The following is a 21281-nucleotide window of genomic DNA, read 5'->3' as shown; positions in this document are numbered from 1 at the left end:
TTCCGCTTGTTAATCCTCCTCCTCACCTTCTTCCTGCACACCTCCTCTTAAGTCTTCTCCATGCTTCAGTAAGTGTCACAGGTCATTAACAATGAAGACTGTGATTGGATGTGGAGAAGACTTACAGTACCTGGGGCAATAACATGCAGCAATGATGCACTGTGAGGTGTCCTTGTACATTAATATGCAGCTTCTTGTATGTAAGAATGAAATTGTTACATTGTGATGTTTGGCTGTGTTTTAATTTGAGTCATTTGAGCAGGTGTCCCCATAATGAGGCTGACACTGAATATAACATAAGTTAGAAATGTGGAGCCCAACATCCTGATTCAGTAGTATGCTCAGACTGTAGTAGTTGGTATTTATAGCATTATATCCATCACTGCATCTCTTCGAACAAATGTGATGGCTGCAGTCATGTGGGAAAATTGTGGATTATAGCAAATAATATATCAGACAGGCCATTGATCTTTTGAGCGTGTGTTGCGACACCTTTAACTGAATGTCAAACAATCTCAGGTCAGAAATGAACCTGATACTAAATATGAGACTCAGACAGGTGTCAAAAATCTGACTTAATCAATGCAGTGTCTGCCTGACCTCATACAACTTTCAGTGATCAGAAAATTAGCATGGTAGAAAGAAAGAAGGAGGATAACAAGTCACCACTCGCCTGTCAATCAAACAGTGTCTGTGGGAGCGTGATGTCACTCTCCGTTGGTGTATCTGTCAACCTATCTGTGGATGTAGTTTGAGTTTTGTCCATTTTAAGCCGAAATTGAAAGTGACATTTTACTCTGTAAAGAGAAATGGTTTCATGAATCAGATCAGATCACTGTGGAGAGTTCACACTTTTTCCATTCAGCATGTGGAGAGGTTGAACCTGTTGAGTCTCATCTTCCACTTTGTACAATCATCTTGGAGCGTGACAGAGGAAGATCCGTTGCTAAGTGAAAGGAAAAGTTGATGGTGAGATAAATGATTTTCCCACTTTCCTTTTCTATGCTCTTATAAAATCATGTTGGCACCAGCTATTAGTATAAAACTTGAAGAGGAACATAATATTAGGCCGTCACATGAATGACACTCGCTGTGTGTGGAAAAGTGTGAGTTTGAGAGGCCAGTGTACACAGACTGAGCCTCTGCAGGAAGACGTAAAACAAGAGCTGGTTGGTAATGAATATGAAAAACACCTTGAATTAGAACTGTTGTCCTGTTGTGCTTGCACATGTTCTTTTGCCTTTGTGTGCTCTTGGACATTTCTGGGTGTTACTTTGTGTGTAAGTGTGTATGTGTCTCAGAGGTGTAGTAAAGGCAGGGAGTGGTGGTCTGGGGGAAGAAGAGGCAGACTAATGGATATTATACTAATGGGAAGCAGCAGTACAACTATTCATGCAATTAGAACAGGAAAGAGAGTGATTGGTGATGATGGACCTGGAGTGTGTGCTACCACTCAGACCCATGAACTAATGAACACAGATACAGACCATCATCTACACTGGACTTCAGAGTTATCGTCACTTAAAAACAAGTGAAAGGGAGACAGGGACTCAGATGAGGTTCCAGTTGACGAAAAGACAAGGACACAGAGCTGTATCCAGAGAGGATCCATGGAGTAATTTATGAAGTTGAAAACTATTTAAAGTATTGGTTTATCAAATGTTACATTAGTTCCCACTGTTAAACATTTTTGCTAAAGCCAAAAACAGCCTCCACCTCTCAGACTAGTTGTAGTTTATATCACTGTTTACCCAGAGTCATAAGAATTTCATAATTGATCATAATTGAAACCTTGACCTTTCCAAATCTAATCATGTAATCTTTGAGTTGCAGTAACTATTTGGTGTAAAATTGAAGTTCCCTCGAAGCCTCAGTGAGGAGTGAGGAGGACTACATTTGAAATCCTATTCTTTGATGGAAAATCCAAAAACATATTGCCTCATGTATAGCCTACATCAGAACTGATGCATAGTTTTCAACCTGAAACAAACTTGAATAACTGCATGTCGCTGCTGTGTTGACACTACGCACTGTGCCATTGTAATGATCCACTTTATTTATGTACTGTAGTTACTTATTCATTTATTTGTGAGCGATGCGGCCGTTGTGGCATTGCCCATATTGCGCTATGGCTAGTCCGTCACTGGTGTGTGTGTGTGTGTGTTTTTGTCAACTTGAGGTTGCCAGATAAGCCCAGAGACAGCAGGTGTGTGAATACTTGGAGTCTAGATCACTCAAAACCAGTCAGCAAATTAAGAACTTAGGTGTTATCATGGATGGAGATCTCTATTTTAAAAGCCATATCAGCAACATTACTAGGGTTGCCTTTTTTCAACTCAGAAATATCTCAAGGATTAGAGGCTTTCTCTCCCAGTCCGATTCAGAAACACTTATGCATGCTTTTGTCATGAGCCGGCTTGATTACTGTAACTCTCTGTTTATGGGTCTTCCAATCAAAACAATCCACAGATTACAACTTATCCACGGGTTCTAACCATGACAAAAAGATCAGACCACATAACTCCAATCCTCCACAACCTTCACCTTCACCTTTTGGTCTACAAAACACTTAATGGTCTGGCTGGAATGGAAGAGTGTAATAGTCTACCACATGATCTCAGAAATGCTCCGACGTTGTGCTCCTTCAAAGCCAAACTTAAGACTTTTCTGTTTAGCTGTGCATTTCCTTAAATGTCTTTGTGTATCTGAACTTTTGTGTATCTATTGCTGTTTACTTTTAATATGTTGTCCTATACAGTACGTCTACATTATGTTATCAGAGTAAACAAATCTCCACATAACACACAACATGTGTTCATGTTTCCGTAGTTTGAGCTGGTTGTTGATTAGCTTTTTACTCTGACTGTTTTATTGCTCTGACTCACAGTAACTATGAGCGGAGTTCATGTCAACTCAGTCGATCTGCAAGTTATTGTTTAACTTCACCGCTCTGACGCTGTGTGCACAGCGCTGACACACACACAGACACATTAATGTTACCCCGCATCTACAGGAGCCTTAGTGCACATTCTTCACGCCAAAGATGAACCAACATACGAGACGTGTTACAGCAGAATAAACAACACGACTCACGAGCAACTCCGTGTTTTCACAGTCGGAATTCTCTCCTCCACTTTCTGACCGTCGGATCATAATACATGACGACTGGCAACCTGACCGGGCCGGACTCATCTCATGAACCGCTCCACACATACTCTACATACTCTAAATACTTATAACACCAGAAATACACATCTTATATACAGAAAGAAAGGTGACTGAAATGCACTAGCCTAAGTATAACAACCACGAGGGAATGGGCTCCATTTCACCATTCCCTCCCCCTTTTCCAGCTTTCACTTTGTAATTCTTCCCTTAGTTTGAACTGCAGCTGCTGCAGCTCAAACTACAGTAGGCTGTATGCTCATGACAGGAGGCAGTGTGTCAGACGGCAGAGTGACAAGCCACTAATTTCTCCTGTGTGATATCAAGGAAATATGACCAAAGCTGATAATCGAAATCGATCAAAATTTTTATCCCGATCTCAATTGGAGATTGTTTCAGCTCAGCTTAACTGGCAACCCGAAGCCAAAATGCCACTGACACTATGATTGGGAGATAACGGGGTAATGCAACAGGCCAAAACATAAAATCAAAACATAAACATGATTTGCAGGCTGCAAATAAACTTTTTAAATGTGAATTCTGACTGTACTATTGTTGTCAGTTAGATCAGTATTTCAAATTAACATGCTTTCTCTGCTGACATATTGGGCCCTATTTTCCTGGCGCAGCTGGCGCAGTGGCATTTTCCTCCAGTGCAACAAGGTGCGCAGCAGATTCGGTAAATTGGCAGACTGCTGTGCGCCGAGATGGGAGTGGTCGCGCAGCAGGGGGAGGTGTCGACAGATTCACCTTGGCGCAGTGACAATTTGTTGCAGATAGACCGCGCGGAGAGTGCGCCGAAAGCTCGCCAGCTCCAACCTGGTCTAATCTCAGCGCAAGGCGCAGCGCAGCCAGCGGACTGGTATTTTGACTGCCCAGCGCGCAGTGCGCCCACGTCACCAAGACCTCACAGGCAGGTTTCCACGGGGGGCGACCGCCATTCCGAAGGACCGCCATTCCGACGGTCTGCCAGTCCGAAAATTCTCGAAGGTCCGTCATTTCGAACTTCCCGAGGGGCCGCCGTTCCGAATGTGTTTTATTTTGAAAATTGACCGGATTCTCTCGTGGTTTGACTTCCTGCCCGGCTTGACACGACGCGCCGCGGGGACAGCGCCCGACCGGCCCCTCCCCCTCCGCCTCCAAAGTTTCACCCAGGTGCGAGTCTGATGCATTACATCCATGGTCTGATGCAGCTGCAGCACTCCTGCTGAAAATAAATGTCCTTGCTCTGTGCTTTGGTTAGGTTTAGGCAATGTAGAAAGGAGTTGGTTAAATTTAGTAAAAAGGTTAGGTAGAGGCCAATAAAATCGCAGTTAATATGTATCTCCCCCAGGAGTCGAACCCTGATCCACCGCGTCAAAAGCAGATACTCTCACCACTACGCCACCACCGCAATTAGGCTTGTTTACTCCGTGCCGTAAACCATTCAAGATTTTTTCAGGTTCGGAATGGCACCCTTTCTTTCAGGTTCGTAATGGCACCCTTTTCCCATAAATAATTAAGGGTCGGCATTCCGACAAATTAAAGTAAACGTTCGGAGTGGCGGCCCTTCGGAATGGCACCCTGGAACCGGTTTCCACAGTTCCAGGCACATTTAAATGCAATTAATAATAATAATAATAATAATAATCACAATAACCCCTATTTATTGTATCTGAATCAGCACATACACGTATATCTATATAGATTGTCCCGTCACACTGATGACAGATCAAAGGCTGTCGGCATGCGTAATGGAAACTCAACCTGACTGAATTAACACAGATGAAACCAGGGAGGGACTGGGACAAAAAAGCAGCCGTGGATGTCCCAAGAGCAGTTGTTGACACTACAAACTGTGCCGTTGCTATTTATTTACTTATTGATTTATTAGGGGCCAGCGCGCATCGTCACGCGACCATAACAAATAAAACTGAAAACAAATAAACTATCATCTCTCACAGCAAACCACAATCAGCCTCGGCATCAGATAGTGAGCAGATATTCACATCTCCCATCTCAGGTAAATTCTAAAGAAAAAAGAAAAAGAGAGACGCTCCGTGATGCCTCCTTTACGCACAGCTGTTTGTTTATGTTGTGATCTGTGCACACGGGTTTAAATATAGGTTACTAAATATGAGTGTCTTTATTAATGGAAAAGGTGTGTGTGTGTTTTGTTTTTGTTTTTTTTTTTACTGGGCAATAGCTCTCAATATGTCAGAGCAAACCTGGATAACATCAGTAACCTCCTCCCTCCCAGACTACTTTTGCATCATCATTAACAGCCTTTGATCTGTCATCAGTGTGACGGGACAATCGATATAGATATACAGTACGTGTATGTGCTGATTATTGTGATTATTAATTCCATCTAAATGTGCCTGGAACTGTGGAAACCTGCCTGTGAGGTCTTGGTGACGTGTGCGCACCAAGTCAATTGCCTCCCTCTTCCACGGTGAAATCAAACGCGCGCCTCTCGCGCGCGGCGGATTTAAAGGCGGGGAGAGGAGCTCATTTGATTGGTGAAGATCTGACTCGGCTGTGTCAAACCCACTCCACGCCTTCTCTCCTCCCTCTATGCCATTTGCGCCGGTGGGAGGGAAGTAGGCGGAATAGGCGGAGGCGCAGGGCAGACTCGCCCCGCCTGCACCTAGTTCACGAAAATAGAGCCCATTGAGTGATTTTATGATTAGGCTACTTGCTGTACATTTCTAACATACAGTTCCTTTAAATTGCATCTAAAAATGACCCAAACCACCTCCAAGGCAAATAGTGGTAGAGTCAACTACTACAGTACTACTATTATAACTCTGTAATGTTTTTTTGTTTGTTTTGCTTTGGATATAATAATCACAAATTACTCACAACTACTCTGCTAAACCTTTTTTTCATGGCAACAACAAACAGAACATGAGATTTAACATGAGCAGATGAGGGAGATTCATCTTCAAAATAAAAGCACTGCAGAAATGATAATTCAGAAGTGATAATGCTCTTCATTTGGATAAAAGGTGCTGTAAATACAGAAGCTGCTGATGTGTGAGCAGCCAAGTCCAGGATCCAGACCACATGATGTAAGAGTCTCCAGCAGCTCGGTGCCGAGTGAGTTTGGTTAACAGAAGAGGTTTTGACACTCGCACTAACTTTCATTACAGCCACTGAAATGCTGGATGCAATTTTAATGAAGCCTTTTCATAAACCTTTATACAAATGAACCACACAGTCTGTGGGTGAGGGAGGCGTCTCCACGCTGCAGTGAAACACTCAAAAACATATTCTGCTAACGTCTCACCACATCTGGATTAATTTGTTATTAGTATTATTATAGACTACTCCATTTTTGCTACTGTATATGGTGCATAATTTACAATCTGCGTGTACAAGTGTGTAAATTCATCCACCATGTAAGACAGTAACAGAGTAACTAAGCCTGCTGAATGGAAAATGACTATTTGTTAGCTTGTGTTGTTGTCTCTTTTTAGACTCAACAGTTTTTTCTTTCTTTTTTTTATGTTTTAGTCTCATAGCCGTTGGGTGTGTGTCGTGGTTTTATGTTTATGAAAAATGTACATGTAAGAAGTTTAAAATTAGAAATATTCATAAACCTTTTGTGTAATACATAAGCTGCATGCTTTGTATTGGAATATGTAAAACTGAATCATCATCCTTACTGAATAACTAAACAAATTTCTTCAGAAATCAAACGGAAAAAAAGTACTCTCTGTCCCACAATAAAAATGACTAAAATTATTGAACAAGGTTGTGATTTCACATACAGACTAAAATATATACTGTATATTATACATTATATATAACCATTAGATCCAGACACTCCAAACAGCTGTAATAAAAAAAATAGTATTCACTAATAATGCACTTGTGGGAAGTGAATACTAGATGTCTGTCAGTACTGGATCTGATGACAGACTGGGTGTAACAGTGTCAGTTAAGTGAAAACCGCTGGACAGCTGTGCCAGCACAAACAACTGAAACTAGTTGATGGCTGAAACACAGTTAAACTGAACACACACACACATACAATGACTGTTGAGATGTGAGGATTTGGGTGTGATGACTGATCAGACCTGACTAAGCACGGTCTGATTGGTCGAGGGTCAGTTGGTGTTGATATGATGATGATCCAGTCCAGTTTAGCTACAGCTGCTTCCAGGTGTGGTACATTTAAACCAACAGGAATCAGACCAAGGTGTTTCCACTGCCAGACGAACAAAAAGAAGAAGAAATCACTTACCTGATCAAAGTCGTCTAAACTGTTGAGAGCCAAGGGGGCAGTTGTCGGTCTGAGAAGTGAAGCTCACTTCCGCGTTCAAAAAACTGCAATCCCCTGGGATTGCAGTTGGGCTTTCTGGGCTTCAGCATTCTCCATAGACCCCTGTGTTAAAATTGCCGACTTTACATCCTCAATAAACATGATCAAAGCCTGGTGTCATGACGTTTTTTGGTCTCAATCGATAGTTTCTACCCCCGCACACACTCTGAGGGGGGTGAATTATTTTTTTAACTCTACCGTTTTACTGTTATTAGGTTAAAATTCTGGCCAATTAGGGCGCGGAAACGTTGAGTGACAGGTACAAGCAGCTCCGTGGACAGCTGCTTCAAGGCCAGTGGGCGGGTTCTCGGCCGGTAAATCCAACATGGCACTATTCAGGCCGCCATATTTGAGTCACAAAAACGACTCCCCAAAACCAATGGGTGACGTCACGGATGCTACAGCCATTCTTTTTACAGTCTATGTTGACATCCCATCCGATGCAGGCAGAGTGCTGACTTTGTATTTATGTATAAGCCTGAATGAGACTACCAGTAACCTCTTTTAAATCGCTTCTTACAAACTAATTTTCATAGGCTTGTTTGTATTGTAATATTTTTTGCTCTATTTTTCTCTTTTACACCTTTTATTGTGGTTGCATTGTGCGTGTGTTTTGGTGTGTGGGTTTTTTTTCTAAATGCTGATGCAATTGTTCGTCCTCCCTCCATAACTTCTCTCTCTCCTGTTTTTGACTGTTATTGCTCCTGTATGTATGGAAAATCCCTCTGTAAACCATGTTTTGTTGGGTATTACTATAAATAAATTTGGTGTTTTTATTATTAATGTGTAAATTACAGGTTCAGTTTCATGTTTGTGTCATGTAGTTTTGATCTGAGTGATCGGGTGGAGCCCGGCATCTTTCCAAAACTTTGCTACCATTTGTTTTGTCAATATTTAACTAGACAAGGTAACACATTTTCACCTGTTGAGCATTTCATTTACTTTAATATCTGCACAATGTATTCAATCACAGTTGAAAATACAAATTTTAATGTATATGAATAGCTGATTTAAAAATGCTACATGTCAGGAGATAAATATTTATGAGTTAACAGTTTGAATTACAAAATAAATGGTACAATGTGTTAATTACTCAACAGAATAAATTATCTTTGTTCAAACTTCAGCAAAAAATGTCACATGGCTCTTCCCTCTTACATATGTTATATCTCCTACATACTTTACCTGTGCACCTTTAAACTATCATGGTAATAAAAATATTGTTCCCTCAATGCAATTAGGATTGAAAACGCCAAAATAGAGGGAAAAAACAACAACAGAAAAGCCCTCATGGCATCTCAGATTCTACCGCTAATTTGCTTGATGATGTTTTGAATAAAACAGCTTGTTTAGCTCATTAGTGGTGTGTGTGTGTGTGTGTGTGTGTGTGTGTGTGTGTGCGTGCGTGCGTGCGTGCGTGTGTGTGTGTGTGTGTGTCTGTGTGTGTCTGTGTGTGTCTGAACATGCGTGTGGTTTTGCTTAGCGTGTTTCTGTGTAAATGCTTGCATCTTAATTACTGGGAGTTGGTATCATTTCTACCTCATGTCAGGAGATTTGCCTGCTGCGCTCTCCCCGGGCCGCTCTGTCTGTCTCTGTCTTCATTAAGTGAACATCAGGTGCAAATTAGCCCAGAATAACTTGTCCTTAATATAAATATGGCTCCCTGCCAAGTAGAGGAAACTGTCTTTGACTGTTCAACCAGGGGGGGGAATTACTGTAGTAATGTGACCTCTGACTTCTACTGCCACCTAGTGGCCAACTGGAGCTCTGACACCCTCCTGATGGTTTCCCTGCACATGAGTGGCCCACCTCTGCTCTCTGCTGGCAGCTGATCTACATTGAAGCTGATGGTAGCCTTAGGTGATGTTATGGCTGATCATGTCAGTGCTGCCAGACGATGAAACACCTCGTTCACAGCAGTCTGGGAGAGGTGAGTGTGAGGGCCGTCTTTTAAAAATAGAATTTGTTCTTCGTCTTTTTTAAAAATACTTTTGACAGAGTTGTACTGCCACAGGGTGGGGTGAGAGGCAGAGTACAAATGCAACATATACCTGATGTCAGATTCACCTTCCTGACATGAAGTTTCAGGCTATGTCCAAACACTGATGCCCTGAAAACCACCCGCTTGCCTTTTATCTGTGCTGAAGGAGGCAGACTGGAGAGGTGGAGCCGTGTGGAGATCAAAGTGCTCACTTGGATTCAAAGTTTCATTGCAGGTGCAACATAAGATAGGTCCTGTTTGCATCGGAGGAACATGTGTACAGTATTATGTCCTCACAAGGATGATAAGAGTCCTGGCAGAATAATAAAATACATTTTATTTTGATGTACAGTAGATCTACCAGGTTGGACATAAATTCCCCTGTAAATAATGTACCCCTTGTTAAAGCAGAAGTAAGTGGTCCGGTCGTTTTCGCTAATGCTGCGTTCCAGGCAGGCTTTTGAAATCGTAAATTACAGCTTCAAGTCACAACTTACGACTTTGTAGCGTTCCAGGCAACCCACTCGTGTTTTTCCGACCTGTTTTACCGGTGAAAGTCACTATAACGGCCACTCGTAACTTCCGACCGGTGAACTCGTACCAGATCGAACTGGTACGACTTCACGGTCGGAAAAATACGAGTTTCCTTGAACACACCATAACAGTCCTCGTCCCTACGTCGCCACATTCATGGCGTCCCTTGGCTGCACACACAGCCCTGCATGCCGTTCTCTCTCCTCATTGGATAAAAACTGTAGGATATGATAAATGTTTTCTCTTCGGCTCAGAGCAGAGCAGAGTGACTGACAGACCCGTGTTTCAGACCAAACACTCTATGTAAGTGATTGCTGTCGGAAGATATAACTATTTAAGACTTATATTAACACAAATATATCACTTACTTCTGCTTTAAGACTGAATGTATATCATGAGTCTTAACCTCCGAAATGAATTTGATTAATAAATCAACAATTAATCAACAGCTATTTTGTTAAATAATTCAGTTTCTGAAAGCATTATTACAGTAAAGGTCCCATATCATATGAAGGTTGTCTTTGTAAAGCAGGTTCTTAGATTACGAAAGTATTAAAGTCTCAGTTCACGGAGAAATGCACATACCCACAGAATGCACAGAAACTGAGCCTTAAAACCAGCTGTCAGGACTTCTGTAACTTTGTGATGTCACTCTGCCCTCAGCCATGTTCCCACCTGGACCCATTTGATTTCTCTGAGTGTTTTACCTAAAAATCTGTCTTCTCTTTTTCAATCACTCAAAAACAAATGTTTTTAAATAACATCCAGCCAAACAGAAGCAAGGAGGTTTTGAGCCTTCTCTTCCTCTGATGTCTAACTGACCTGTTGTTACTAAAGCTCCAGAGAGAAACCTGAGAGAGGATTATGTAAAATTACACTAAGATGGTTTTTAAAAATCACAAATATTATCTTCTTACAGATCAACATTTCAAAATAATCACAAGAAAAAGTGTCAAATATGGACCTTTAAAATCCCTGCTGATACACACAGAAGTTTATTTTTGGAGAGTCAATGATTCACATGTCATGTGAAACCTTCTCTTGTTCTCTCACGAATAGTTCTTTTATAGTCATTCATTCATTCATTCAGTCATTCATTCAACAGGGTTCATGTTCTGCATCTAAAATTCAAATCCACTCTTTTGTCAGGATTTAAGCCTCAGAGAGGGTTAAGGGGTGAGGGAGAGAGTGGGGGATAAATACACACACACACACACACACACACACACACACACACTGAAACATAGGCTACTGTATTTAGATTTAGGAGATTATCCTGTGTTGGTGGTGGGGGTCTCTGCATGAAGCACCTTTCCTGCTGAAAAAGGCACACGTAATGTGCATTTCAATAATTCAACATGCGTACAAACACATGCACACACATGCACACACACACACACACACACACACACACACACACACACCTACACACACATTTTAAAGCTGCAAAGCCTCAAATCCCTTCAGCTCAGCCTCTTCCTGCATCACAGAGCAGCCCTGAGGGTCACTCATGTAATCATCATCTCATCAGATCTCTCAAACACTCTCTCTCTCTCTCACACACACACACACACACACACAAACACACACACAGCTCACCCAGTGCAGAAATGAAACACATTCTTGATCTTTACCTGGATTTTATTTTCTGTGATCTTCCTCTCAGCCACTCGTGTCTATGTCAGCATGTTTTGTTGAACCTGTCGAGACTTGTAACTTGTCTCACACACTTTTTTAGTTCCACAATGGGACGGATTACACAGTCATTTTTTGTCGACAGTAACTTTATAATCATGTAGCAAGGAGGTTCAGGTCCAGTTCACTTTTACAGAACCCTCTGAACTTGACAACCCCTGTAGCCCTTTTCCAAAAAGGTTTGCTTTGATTATCTGAGAAACCTAGAAGACATGATGAAACATGATAGTTTACATATTCTTTTATCCTTTCAGCATTGTTTTTTAAATGACTCCTGTTAACAATTGTAAAGAAATATGGCTTTACTTTACTTTATTATGGATTCCATGCCAAAAATGTTCCATGTCTTTGTGTGTTTTGTGTTTGTCCCTGTGCTGCCTTGGGACAATAAAGGTCTGCATTCAATCTGAAAAAAAGAATGAATGAATGATTTTGAATCAATTTCAAAACCTGAGCTATACATAGGTCTGCAGTGTGAATGTGCAGTGTGAGCCCCTTTGACCTGCATCAGCACTATACTCTCTTAACCCCTCCCACCCGGCTCACCAGGTCAGGACTAAACGCAAACCCCTCTGAGAGCTGCTGGAAGTGGGTAGGCACAGTGTCTGTGTGTTTGTGTGTGTGTGTCCCCAAGGTGCATTGGATTAGCTGAGGTCTCTCTGGAGGGGTCATTAGGCACCTCTCTGATCTGTCCGACACACACACACACACACACACACACACACACGCATTTGCACTGATCTTATGGTCCGCTCACATCTGTTTACCATAGGACCTTGTTGCAGGAGGAAATCTGACACCTCATCACCTCAACCTGTGAAATCAGAAATTCAAGACAGGATCATGAAAAAATGAGATGTTTTCATTTGGCAGCTAATATATTTTCATCAAAGCTGAAAGGAAAGAAGCAAAGTATTATCAAATAATCTTAATCAATGTCATTCTGTGACATAACTGTACTTTGTTGTGTGAATGCGTTGCCATGGCTTTACAGTGTCAGAGTAATATAAACAGACCAACCCAAGCTGGCACTGTAATATAGCACATCCTCCTGTTGTAATAATGACGTGTGTGTATGTGTGTGTGGCCTGACCAAGGAATTGTGACGCAACCTGGTAGCCATATGAATGACAAGCGGTAATGCACACACACACACACACCTATCTCACGTGTTAGCGTTCAGATTTTTGTTTGGCCAGGTTGTAAGATCTGGATTTGTGAATGAACTTTCCCCTGTGGTGATACAGTAAATATGGGTAAAAATTACATTTAGATTTTTTTTTATTTTTTTTTTTAACATCTCTAATTATTACTGTAATAATCCAGAAGACCAAAGAACACATTGCCAGGTCATGGGAATGGGATTCACCAAAATAATTTTACCAATTTCTTCAGGGCTCAAATCCCTCCTCTCACACACATATATATATTATCTTAATAATTATATGTTTTTCATAAAAGTCTCTCTTTACTGTAAAACTCAAGGCTGTGTTTTGTCCAGCAGAGGGAGGTGTGACTCACTGACACAAGATTAACTGTAGTACTAGGAACCCACAAGCTGTGTCAAACAAATGTGCCTGAAAGCTTACATTTTCCTTATGTGAGAAATTAGATGTGATTTTTCTTTTTCATTTCCATTTTTTTTTTTTTTTTTGGGGGGGGGGGGGGGGATCATATGAAAGATACAGTAAATCTAATGATAATCTACTGTAATATTGAACAGTGATATTTTCATTTAAAGGCACAAATCTGCATTTTCAGTGCACCCTTTTCAAGCAATTGTGGTTCATGTGTGTGTGTCGTCATTTATTGTCTAATGGAGGAGAGAAGTGTGAACCCATAGAGACCTATACTGCACATACTATATATTGCACCATTACCCAAATCATTTACTTCAATCAAGCCCACACTTATTTGGTTTAAAGGGGAACAATGCATGATTTTTACCTTAATTAAACAGCTTCGGAGTAATTGTGCTGGTTAAATGTCTTGTTAGAGGGATAATGGAGGCTCTCTACCTTCCACCTAGCATCTCTTGGCCGAAAACCAACCAGCACCTCCAATCTGGTGTTCCAGATCTGGTTTCATGAGAAACATGGACTGCTTTATGACACTATGACACAAACATACCCCATAATCCATAATCCTCTTGTTTATGACAGATAAGACACAAACATCCACATCGTAAAACTTACCCATCGTTACCCATCTCGGTAGACATCGCTCCATGGACTTCTCGTCTGCTGTGTTGAAAAACAAATACACATAGCCAGGGGGGGTTAGTTGTGAGTTTTTACGACAGTGTTGTACAAATACACTCTCAAACTGTAGGGAGACTGTAGGGAGAAAAACAACTACCACAACAGTCAGTACGTTTACATGACACTTGAAAAAAACGAATTATTGCCTTAATCCGACTATAACTGGATAACTGAAGTGCATGTAAACACCTTAGTCCGACTGAAATCGGAGTTGAGAAGACACCCAGATAATGCGATTGGAATTCGATTTTCTCCGTCATGTATACACCTTAGTCGGAGTATAACTGGACAATGCATGTGCGCATGCTCCACAACCGTAGAGACGGCACAAAGTGGAGCAGAGAAGCCGCCCGAACCCGGCAAAGTAAAGAAAAAAACAACAACGTCAGCGCAGATTTAATGCATTTCACACATACACAGCGCAACCAGCCAGATTGTTTTATTAGAGAGAGAGAGAGAGAGGAAAAAGGAAGCCCGTATCCTATTCTCAGCGCGAATCCGGCCCAGACTGACGCGTCTGGTCGGGAACTGCAGTTGAGAATTTATTATTAAGCTTACTAAGTTGTTTATATTCAGTTTTTTACGAGGTGACAGAAAAGTCAACAGGACAGGCGGCGTATTAACCCGCTGAAACAACAGGTGACGGCGCATGAGGGGGCGGACCCCGTCAGTTATTCGATTTTCTCAGTTGCATGTATATTGAGACAAGGACAGAAGTCCGACTTGACGCCAAAATCGAATTTTGAGCATAGCTCGATTAAGCTCTGCATGTAAACGTACTGAGTGAAAAAGCGACCCGATTTGCGTAGTTCCCCTTGTTCCCCCGTGCTTTGGAGGGTTTATTTTCGTCCCCTAGGTCAGGAGGTAGATGTCTAATGAAAACTTGGTGGTTTGTTGGTTGTACTGTTGATATTCAAAAATGTTTGATGTCAGACAGAAATTCATGATTCACATTTGGAGATCTATGTATTATTACCCTGTCCGTACTCGTTTAGAACGGACACACAATCAGCGCTGACGAGTCCTGCCTTTGATTGCATTATTGCAAAACGAGGATGAGGACATGGAACGAGTGATGTCTTTAATCCAGTAAACTCTTTATTCAGCCCGTTTCCATCCTACGAAAGATAAAGGAGGAAATATAAAATGACTCACCTGCAGACCAAACCCACCCTTACAGTCTCTGTGTTTTTCTTCTCACCTGTTTTATCACACATGGGAATCTTGCTCTGTTTGGATTTTGTACCAACCCCTGAAGTTGTGATGTAGATTTTCTGTCTTTTTGAGTTTTATTGAGACAATTTCAGTTGTGTTGACATTGTAATTAATTATTGAACCTGAGTGCTGTGGTGCAAACACAGCTTTTTAATGTGTTTGTAACAGCAGTGAGAGTTTAACTTTACTGATATCATCTTTCACACAGGTATGCAGCTAAAACGGCCTGAAAGAGTAACATCAAAAACAATGTAGTCAAATTCTCCAACCTCAAGCATCACATACCGTACTGTAGCTTGTTTTTTTCCAACCCTCTCATATCAGCCATAAGATTGACTCATGAAAAAGAGCAGCCTACAGAGACACAGGCACATGGACCCCGTACTGTACATCACTATAGCATGTGTGATGTAGCCTATCAATTGCTGCTGTGGTTACTGTAATAAGGTGAAATACTTTGACCCGCTCCATCCCTCCTAACCCCCCCCCCGCATCTATTTTCACAACCTGCCCCACCCCACAAATATGCTTCAAAGCCTTTTGAGTGACACTAGAAACTGTCTCTAGTCTTGCAACCATTTTCTTTCTTCCCCTTCTTCCATCTTCACTCTTCATTGATTCTTCTCTAGCTGCTGTTTGACGCTTTCATGATTTTTCAACATGACTTAATCTTAAATGACCCACCCCACGAGTAAACATTTCTTGACCTGCCCTGACCCGTCCCACGAGTTAGCCGTAGGACCTGGCAGTTACGGGTCCCGCAGCATCACTAGTGTGTAACGTAGGCTAAAGGCTGGAACACACCGCCCCCCCCCCCCCCCCCAAATGCTGTGTCCGAGGAGGCAGCAGAGTAAAGGCAGTCGGTCGTCGGGGCGGTGTGTGGGGGCCTTAACAAGTCATAATAACCCACTGGACAGATTACTTTTAGGTTCATTTTGTACTGGACATTCTCTAAAATAAAGTTCTCAATGTTTAATTGTATTAATAAAAATAATAATAATCAAAATGTAGATGGTCTAGATAGCTATATTAAGTAGCTATAGACTTTTTTTTTTTATAGCCAAACAAAAGTTTCTGGTAGAAAAAGTAGCTTACATTAGGGCTAGCATCTCTAAACAATGAGTAACTGTTAACACAAGATAGAAATTGTTTATATTTCTTCTGGAAGAAAATAAAATAGATGCCTAGCAACATTTTTAATACATCAGTGGCTTTGGTTGGATTGGATTGATTAAAACATTCAATATAATCTGACTAAAAGGTTAGCCTAGATAGTTAGCCTAGCCTTTCTTTGACTAAGATGATGATTACAAAAGTAAATCTGTTTGACTACATTGACTGCAAGACAAAATCACTGACACTAAATGAAACACTAAGTTTACACTAAAGTTTGACACTGACACTTTTCTGGCAAGGAAAACCACACTAGTCCTCATTTTCCATTATCTTAATCTTTTATTGGTCCATGAAAGGTCAGGAGTTAACTGTGTAGCAATTATGGTTGAAGTAAGAGTATGCATTTAAGGTATGAAAGACCATACTCCACATACTCTCACAAGTGACAAAAGTCTGTGTATTTGTGTGACTGTGTTGGCATATGACAGCGAGTCTATGAATGTCAGTGTTTGGACAGTCGTTAGCTCTAGTGTCCATTCATCACAGTCTCATACAGTAACTGTCAGAATGAACCTGGTCAAAGGTCGCAGCGTATCACCGCTTTTGTTGCTATAATCTCAGAGAAAACAAACTATACTGAGCAATGACAGAGCAAACAACCCACGCATCCCCCATTTCTTCACATGTCTCTCAGCTCTAGTCAAATTTGATTTATACATCCAAATAACACCCTTTTTGCCTATAAGGTTTTCTTTGCTATATACTATTTTTCTCAGCTGTACATTAAACAACCTGCTCTTAGACCCTGGAATCAGACAAGGGGAAATTCTTTTAACTTTGGGGAGGGGGAAAGGGAGAAACCTTGAGCAACAGTCTGTCCAACCATCTGTTGAATGTCTGTCCGTCAATGCAACAGATGTCATATGAGCAGAATAGAGCAACACAGTCAACCTACAGTGTGGACAATCACAAGGAAAAATACAAGTGTGGATTGTAGATATATAAACTATAGGCTATTACAACATAAGCTAAATTAAAGATATTAGAAGAAGACTGTGAATGGATGCACCAGAAAATGCTGATAAGGACTTATTGACTGTATTTACAAATAAAGCACCAGAAACACATCTCCTATCTTACTGTAATGGCTTTATGTGTCTCTAATAAAATGAAATCACTATGCTGTGTTTTGGATTTGTGTTTGTTATTTCCTTTTTTCCTTTTTTTTTTCTTTACAATATACACAATGAAGAGCAGTTCCATTTATGCCCAGCTGTGCGCCATCAGTCAGGGGCCAAGCCCCAACCCACCAGGAGGCATAAGACAGAGAGTATAGAAAAGGGTACATTGAGGCTACCATTTCTGATTTATAAATAAATATACAACATGTTCACAACTGAAGACATTGTATCCCTCTCCAACTTTCAGAGCATGGTGACCACCTCTCAACCAGCTAGGGATTTTGTCTTTGATGCTTGAAAAGAAACTTGATGTAAGACTTCAAGTCTTAGAAGATCAAGATTGAGACTTTCTCAATCCTCCGTCTAGTGTTCTGCCAATTTAATCACTTTAAGCACCAGTGTACACCACGTTTTGCTACATTACACAACTTTCTGTCACTTAAGTCTTTAACAGGACTTTCTTTGTATTTCCCCATTCAACTTGTATTTGCCACAGGTCCGCTAGTTTAGCTTAGCATACTAGCTATGGCTTCTCCCTCCTCCTCTCCCTCCCTCTCCTGCTCTGTGTGTCAGATGTTTAGCCACTCCTCTGCCTCCTTTAGTGATAATGATACGTGTAATAAGTGTAGCATGTTTGTAGCTCTGGAGGCGAGGCTCAGCGAGTTAGAGTCCCGGCTCCGCACCATGGAGGCTAGTCCAGCTACAGTGGCTTCACAGTCCAGCATAGCCGGTGCGGAGCCACCTAGCCTAGCCACAGCTAGCAGTTCCCCCCCAGCCCCCGTGCAGCCGGGAACTAGCCAGTCCGGCTGGGTGACAAACCGAGGGAAACATAGACGCAATAAGCCCGTGTTGGCCCACCAACCCCTTCACGTCTCCAACCGCTTTTCCCCACTCGGTGACACACCCGCTGAAAACGTAACTCAACATGTCGACTCTGTTGCTCACAGCCCCACTGTGAAGTCGGCATTAGTCATTGGCTCCATTTTACGGAACGTGAAGGTAGAGAATTCAGCGAGCATAAAGTGCATCCCAGGGGCCAGAGCGGGCGACGTTGAGGCTAATCTGAAGCTGCTGGCATGTAAACGTAAGGTTAAATACAGTAAGATTGTAATTCATGTCGGCGCTAATGACACCCGGCTTCGCCAGTCGGAGAACTAAGGTTAATATGGCTTCGGTGTGCAACTTTGCAAAGACAATGTCGGACTCCATAATTTTCTCTGGTCCGCTGCCCAATTTAGTGAGTGACGATATGTTTAGCCCAGGGTTGCCAACTCTCACGCATCTGGCGTGTGTCACACGCTTTTAGGTCCTGTCTCACGCTCTCACGCCACTCAAACAATTCTCACGCCAAAATCAAGCGATTTGGCAAAAAAAAAAAAAAAAAATTAAAGCAAGCTTGGCACTCGTCAATAGGCTCTCTGATTGGTGTGCGTGATGCTTATCCGCGTGTCGATTGGACGGCTGCTCAAGCCTGTGATCACAGCACAGTAGGACGGGGAGTTGTCGATCCGCTACCCCCCCCCACCAACAGCGGCACGGTGCTGAAGCCTGGACCCGACTTGGTCCGAATCCGATGGCCAAAAAAAAGAGGGAGAGAGCGAAGCCCGAGACACAACCTGACCTGACCGAGTTATGTTTTCAGACTGAACGCGGCTCGAACTGACGCCTGCGGTCGGGCTGGTTGGGCCAGTCCGTTGAAAACTATAACATCAAGATGCAGACTGGGTAGCACAAAAGTACAGCCAGGCAGCTCAGTCCAGAGAGCAGAGGAGAGAGAGACAGCGCAGCAACAGAGGTGTGTGTGTGTGTGTGTGTGTGTGTGTGTGTGTGTGCGTCTGTGTGCGTCTGTGTGTACGTCTGTGTGTACGTGTGTGCGCAACTGCGCATGCATGCACGTGGGCCATACCTGCAAACTCCGAATGGGTATGTAGAATGTTTATTACAGAAGAGAAACACACATTTCAGGACCTGACTTGTATCATCAGGCTGTAGTAGAAGACTGAAAATCACTGGACATGTCTGTTCTGTCCTTTCATATATTAATAGGCTCAATAGGCTGGTCCAGGCCAAAAGCCACAGCTCCCCACTAGACCAGTTTCATACACTCCAGCCATACAATGATAGGAACCACAGATCTGCTTTTTTTCCCCTGTTATCTGAAGCAAATGTTGTGTTTTCCCTTTATTTTCTTCTCAGAGTACACCAGAATGCTTCAAATACATGTTAAAATCACAATTTTTTCCTGGGGGGGTGCCCCCAGACCCCCCTAGAGGGATATACGTATTTTGTCACCTATTACACCTCTAGCCTACTCAGTTTGCAGGTATAATATGTGTGTGTGTGTGTGTGTGTGTGTGTGTGTGTGTGTGTGTGTGTGTGTGTGTGCGCGCGAGAGAGAGAGAGAGAGAGAGAGACAGAGAGAAAAACTACAATAAACATAACTATTATTATTATAGACAACCCCCCCCCCGCCAACAGAATCTCACTCCAGCCCAGGACCAAAAGTTGGCAACCCTGGTTTAGCCGCATGCGTTCATTCCATCGCTGGATGTCTAGGTGGTGCTTAGATAACGACGTGGCTTACATAGATAACTGGACCTCCTTCTGGGGAAAGACTGGTCTGATTCGGAGAGATGGCGTCCATCCTACTCTGGATGGCGCATCCCTCCTATCTAGGAATATAGGGCACTTTATTAGCCATGCTAATCCCTGACAAGCACCCAGAGTTCAGACCAGCAGGCAGAGCCGCAGTTTAACACGCCCCTCTGCTGGGTCCTTCGTGTTGTCACCCACCCAGCCTATAGAAACTGTGTCTGCCTCGAGGCTGTCTAAGCCTAAACCCGAATCTAGAGGAGTTGTTTATAGCAACTTAGTTAAAGCAGAAGTAAGTGATATATTTGTGTTAATATAAGTCTTAAATAGTTATATCTTCCGACAGCAATCACTTACATAGAGTGTTTGGTCTGAAACACGGGTCTGTCAGTCACTCTGCTCTGCTCTGAGCCGAAGAGAAAACATTTATCATATCCTACAGTTTTTATCCAATGAGGAGAGAGAACGGCATGCAGGGCTGTGTGTGCAGCCAAGGGACGCCATGAATGTGGCGACGTAGGGACGAGGACTGTTATGGTGCGTTCAAGGAAACTCGTATTTTTCCGACCGTGAAGTCGTACCAGTTCGATCTGGTACGAGTTCACCGGTCGGAAGTTACGAGTGGCCGTTATAGTGACTTTCACCGGTAAAACAGGTCGGAAAAACACGAGTGGGTTGCCTGGAACGCTACAAAGTCGTAAGTTGTGACTTGAAGCTGTAATTTACGATTTCAAAAGCCTGCCTGGAACGCAGCATTAGCGAAAACGACCGGACCACTTACTTCTGCTTTAAAATCAAAACCACTGCTCCAGCAAGCCAACCTAATAGAACTATTAAATGTGGTTTGCTCAATGCTCGTTCTCTCCCATCCAAGTCTCTCCTAGTGAATGACTTAATTACAAGTCACCATATTGACATATTAACACTAACTGAGACCTGGTTGATGCAAGATGAATATGTTAGTTTGAATGAATCTACCCCTCCTAGTTACATTAACTGTCATGTGCCTCGTAACACTGGCCGAGGAGGAGGAGTGGCTGCTATTTATCAGTCAAATCTGATTATCAACCCTAGACATAATGGTGCATATAATACATTTGAAAGCCTTACTGTCAGCCTCTCTCACCCAGACTGGAAAGCAGAAAAACCACTCTTACTTGCTGTAGTGTATCGTCCTCCTGCACCTTATTCTGAGTTCCTAGACGAATTCCCTGACTTTCTGTCAAATTTAG

The 21281-nt window shown here is 42.3% G+C and overlaps 1 pseudogene; it reads left to right on the top strand.

Annotated features, from left to right (window-relative positions):
* Positions 1–17865: 17865 nt before the first annotated feature.
* LOC146974723 (uncharacterized) lies at positions 17866–20293 on the top strand (annotated as a pseudogene).
* Positions 20294–21281: the final 988 nt, after the last annotated feature.

The sequence above is a fragment of the Trachurus japonicus genome, chromosome 14 (assembly GCF_045865225.1).
Source record: "Trachurus japonicus isolate A0001 chromosome 14, Traja_1.0".
NCBI lineage: Eukaryota > Metazoa > Chordata > Actinopteri > Carangiformes > Carangidae > Trachurus > Trachurus japonicus.
The sequence above is the reverse complement of the archived record's forward strand: the minus strand, read 5'-3'. Positions and strand labels throughout refer to the sequence as shown.